Source organism: Macrobrachium nipponense, chromosome 6, assembly GCF_015104395.2.
Source record: "Macrobrachium nipponense isolate FS-2020 chromosome 6, ASM1510439v2, whole genome shotgun sequence".
In the NCBI taxonomy this organism is placed as follows: domain Eukaryota; kingdom Metazoa; phylum Arthropoda; class Malacostraca; order Decapoda; family Palaemonidae; genus Macrobrachium; species Macrobrachium nipponense.
The window spans coordinates 125,342,643-125,348,397 of NC_061108.1; positions in this window are offsets into that span (position 1 = coordinate 125,342,643).

Sequence of the window (5,755 nt, forward strand, 5' to 3'; positions counted from 1 at the left end):
GGTCTTAGGACCAACCAGGACGTACGCGCAAGTGATTGGAGGCAAACCGTCAGGATCTGTGCTGGTCCTTCTTCTGAAGGAGGAGGGTCCTGGGGAGCTGCTCTTGTTGGAGGGACTGGACGGTCCCTACTCCTCAAGACGCTGTAACTTCCGAGATTCAGAGTAACTTTACCCAGGTTATTGCACTGATTCGTCAGCACAACGACCGGGGGGAAGGATCGCCGCTCCCACCAGCAGAGCCCATGTCTCTGCTCGAGTCGTTTTGGGGCCCGAGAGGGAACCCAAACCGACGGTGGGTATGCCGCGATCGGAGCTTACCGATTCTGTCTTGAACCAGAGTCTCTCGTCTCCGGACAAGAAGGCCTCTCAGTTCTGGCCGGTCGATCAAGCTACTTCCACCTCCTCTACTGCGACAGCGGCGTTTCTACGTGTCTTCGGACACCGTATTTAAATACTCCTTCGGTCCTCCTGAGAGGTTTCGACCTCGACGAGGACTGGAATGAGTCGGAGGACGGTATCGGCTCTCTCCTGTCAGGTGTCGATCAGCCCCACCCAGACGACGTTCACAGTGGCGGCAGACCCTTACCTACAGTGAGAGTTCGTAACCCTCCTCGGGAAAACGTTTTCTCCTGACGATACGTTTTCCCAGACTCTGAGAGGCCATCGCCGCAAGGCGATGGCTGCTCCTACTCTTCTCCAACTGCTAGTTCCACTGGAAGGCGAGCGAGTATCCAATTCCTCCCCCATTCCCTCTCTCCTTACGGCTACGAGGGAAAGGGGAGGGATCCTACAGAGATTTCTCTGTAGGATCCCACGTTGGGGACTGCGCTACCAGGGGGGACCTTCGGGTCCTACCTGACGTAAGCCCCGGTCGTTGAGGAGGGATCCTGCCCCATTCTCGATTTCTACGGGAATCGAGAGGACCACCAGCCGATATCGTTTGACGAATTCGGTGGGGGTTTCGCAGACTGCTTAGAATTCTACGGAATTTCTAGCGCATTCAGAGTGTTTAGAGTTTCTTACGATCTCCAAACACTTAGGCGAGACCACGGTCCAAAGTGAGCGAGACGAGAATCCCCGAGATGTTACACGATAATCGGGAACCTCGCCTATGCTCGAATTCCTGGAATTTCTAGCATTAGGAAGAAGACTGCTGCTGAAAGAAGACTATCTCACAGTAGGCGACCAACCTGGAATAGAGAAGAACGGACGGGAATATCCAGTTTGGCTGGAACTATCGTCTTAGTATTCTGTTCACCATTGAAGCTTTCCTTCGAGGAAGACTTCTCCTTCACTCTCTTTAATAGAGAACGAAGGTGGTCGATCTCCAATCCTTATTTTGTTTTCTTGAAGGAAAGAATTTAGGATGGAGATCGTTGTTCAGAATCCTACAAATATACTACGTATATTAACCTCGCGACATGATTCTGCTAAGCAGTTGAATGGTCCGAGGGGTAGGCGCATATCCTGGTTATTCTACGGATTGCGACTTAGACGAAAAGTATTCTAATTGAACTGCAAACCCGGGTTGCCTGCAACCTCCCAGGAGTTTCCAGTTTCAATTTTTATATACTTATGGTGTTGTCACAACAACACCATTTTAGCTTTTATATTTACCGAAATTCGTTTCGCTTAAATATAATTGCTCGAGCATATCTTTTTATGCTCGGTGGTTCTAGCCGAACGCATTCCTTCGTGGAAAGGGATTACTTGGCAACTCAGGATGACGAGTCAGCGACAGCTACTGCGTATTGAATTGCCGAGGCATTTCAGTATCAGCTGCCGCTTTGAGATAGACGGTTGTTTATGTCTTTCTCACCTGCTTTGATTGAATAACAACCGTATCTCTGCCCAACAATCAAGGACTTAAGTCTCTGATTAACGGGGATTCTCGCATACATGAATGACCATCTACTGCTGAGAAAACGTAGTATTCATCGTCTTCGGTATTGCGAGAATTTTAACAGAGATATCTATTCGACTCTCATCTTTCTGTTTACCGCACGGTAACAGAATTCTGTAATAGTCTCTTGCTGCATCGTATCCCGATAATGCGAATGATTTTTGCGGAATCTGAGTTTTGTCCTCAAAATATCTTGTATTCGGAGGTGTACAATGTTCATGTTCACCCCGGATTAGCAGATGTATGAAAGACATCGCCTACTCCCACACCTGCCAGCTCTACTTCCAAACGTTCAGCCCATGAGAAGCAGTTCTTCAAGCGGCTCTCCCCCTGTGTTCATTACTGAAGAACGCCCCGCTTTCATTGCACACGGACAGCAATGAAATGGCGGTTAGCGTTTTCAGTCATTTGTAAGCACAGGTTTAGAATCTGAGATTCCTTCTCTCGATTCAGCTGGAAGACGTAGGTTGCATTCATTGCCTACCTTCGTCTTCAACGTCACATAGTGTTGTTTCTTCTTAGCTGAGATTCAACGTCTATGAGATTTTCTTGCCATCAGGGACCTCGGTCTTTTGAAGGCATTGACTTTCGCCTTTTGAGTTTATGCATTAAGAGAATCATCGCCGCGCCGTCCGGCATCGGTGACTAAACAATATTTTATTTGTTTGGTCTCTCAGCATAACTCTTTAAGGGCGAAGGTCACGTGACTTACCCGGATGCTTGGACAACTTGCCTCTACTGATTCCGAACCAGTCAGTCGGCAGCTGTCAGAGCGTCCGAGTCAGTTACGAACTATGCTGTGGACTTAGTTCGGTTGTTCCAGAGCAATCATTACTTCGTCTTAAATAGCTTGTCAGTATGAGTACTGTACATAACCAAAGTCGAGAAGAGGGATAGGTCATACGACTATTCCCTTCTTTTCGTCTTAGGTAACTGCATGACTTCTCTTGAGAAGTCAAGCACAAAGGGATGGGGATTTGTGACGCTCGATTTCGTACCGATCTTCGTAGCGAAGACTCAGAACCCTTCGGTAACTGACGATTGGTTCGAGTCCTTCACAATACCCTCCCTAATGGACGTCACCGCCTCCGATACGAAGGCTATGCTGCTTTGTCCTGTGAAGGTGCGACGGAGCTGTCTGAAGAAACTCGACACCCAGGATGAGTGTGGACGCCTCTTCATCATTCTCTCGCGTTCCGCAAGAACTTCTCCGTGGCGCAGGTAATGAAGGCAGGCGCCTGGTCCAACCGGACCGCATGCACCTCCTTCTACCTTCAGGATATTGCCCACAGTTCCTTGGATCTTTTTCCTTGGGAACCGTGGTGGGTTGCTCAACACGTTGTGTAGTTAAACCCAGACCCTCGCAGGCTGAACAGCATCGAGTCCTGGTGTGACCGTAAGAATGGATGAGGAATGAGAGTGTGACTGGCTCCTCTTCCCATCTTTTTCTTCCCTCTACCTTTGGGTAGAGGGACGGTCGTCACCCTGCTGGGTAAGGACGAGATGCAGGTGAGCTACTCAATAGAGCACCATCCTATCCCTTTCAGTAGGGATAGGAGTAAATATCCACCACTTCCTCCAACAAGGGGGGAGGAAGTGGATGCCAAATTGAGACAAACCCATCATTTATGATTGTCTCTTGCAAACATGAACAAGTTCTTGCTTGCTGGTACGAAGAGATACGCTTGCCTCTCTCTTAGTACTTGGCCCAGAGGTCTGACCATTGATCCTGCGGTGCACACCCCGATCAATCGGACAGAGGTTTGGATCCCTCCCTTGCTCTTACGACCAGGGAGGCACTCCAGGGTTGACGAACACCAGTCTGTTCACCAAAAAGACTCAGATTCCTCCACCAAGAGTGAGTCTTCCTATTGTTAAAGGACCGAGGGTTTGTATTACGTATCGGAAACAAATGACAATTTGTCGAAAATTGCATTTTTCCTAACTATACAAACCTGAGGTCCTTTACATATAGTCCACCTCATGCCACCCCTCACTCTGCAAACTTTTTGCATGGGCCTAAAGCAAAAGTGATTCTTCACCTCTCGGCGCGCGGGCGCGCGCACGATCGGACAAGCAGTTAACTACCGTTCTCCCTTGTTCGAAGCTTACGACCGTCCCAGCTGCCGCTAGTTACCTTCCTATTGTTAAAGGACCTCAGGTTTGTATAGTTAGGAAAAATGCAATTTTCGACAAATTGTCATATTTGTTAGAAGACATCGCCTACTCTCCGACCTGACAGCTCTACTCCCAAATGTTCAGCCCATGAGAAGCAGTTCTTCAGGCGGCTTTCCCCTGTGTTTTCATTACTGAAGAACGCCCGCTTTCATTGCAACTACGACTTCTCACCGGACAGCAATGAAATAGCGGTTAGCGTTTTCAGTCATTTATAAGCACAGGTTTATGAATCTTGAGAATCCTTCTCTCGATTCATCTGTGAAGACGTAGGTTGCATTCAATATCTACCTTCGTCTTCAACGGTACATAGTGTTGTTTCTCCTTAGCTGAGATTCAACAACCATGAGATGTTTTACCTTCAGGGACCTCGGTCTCTAGAAGGCAATTGACTTTCGCCTGTTGGGCACATGCCTTAAGAGAATCATCACCTCGCTGTCCGGCATTGGTGACAAACAAATACATTATTTGTTTGGTCTCTCGGCATAACCCTTTAAAGGCGAAGGTCACGTGACTTACTCGGATGCTTTGACAACTTGCCTCCTACCGAACGCAGTCAGTCGGCAGTGTCAGAGCGGCCGAGTCAGTTACGAACTACGCTGTTGACTTAGTTCGGTTGTTACAGAGCAATCATTACTTCGTTTTAATAGCTTGTCACAGTACCCATACCATTGACACCCACCATGGAGTGTCGGTGTCCTATCCACTACCGAGAACTTCGCTGCATGGGGATAGGAGGATGCGACAGACTTCGTGGCAAACGGACAGACCAGTATGGGTACTGGACATCACCGAAGTAGAGAAGAAGGATAGGTCATGCGACTATTTTCCTTCTTTTCCTCTGAGGAACTGCATGACTTCTCCTGCGAAGTCAAGCATCCAGGGGATGGGATCCGTGACGCTCGATTTCGTACCGAACTTCGTTAGCGAAGACTCAGAACCCTTCGGTCCCCTGACGATTGGTTCGAGTCGTTCACAATCCCCTCCCTAATGGACTTCACCGCCTTCGATGCGAAGGAGATGCTGCCTTGTCCGCAAGAACTTCTCCGTGGCGCAGGTACTGAAAGGCAGGGGTCTGGTCAACCAGACCACATGCCCTTCCTTCTACCTTCGGGATATTGCCCACAGGCCCTTGGATCTTTTTCCTTGGGACCCGTGGTGGCTGCTCAACACGTTTGTGTAGCGAACCCAGACCCTCGCAGGCTGAACAGCATCGAGTCCTGGTGTGACCATAAGAATGGATGAGTGAATGAGAGTGTGACTGGCTCCTCTTCCCATCTTTTTCTTCCCCTCTACCTGTGGTTAGAGGGACACGGTCGTCACCCTGCTGGATAAGGACAAGATGCAGGTGAGCTACTCAACAGAGCCCCATCCTATCCCTTTCACTAGGGATAGGAGCGTATCCATCCACTTCCTCCAACAAGGGGAGGAAGTGGATGCCAGCTTGAGACAACCATACTTTATTGTTGCCTCTTGCAAACAGGAACAAGTTCTTGCTTGCTGGTACGAAGAGATACGCTTGCCTCTCTTTCTTAGTACTCGGCCCAGAGGTCTGACCATTGATCCTGCGGTGCACACCCCGATCAATCGGACAGAGGCTTGGATCCCTCCCTCGCTCTTACGACCAGGGAGGCATTCCAGGGATGGACGAACACCAGTCTGTTCATCAAAGACTCA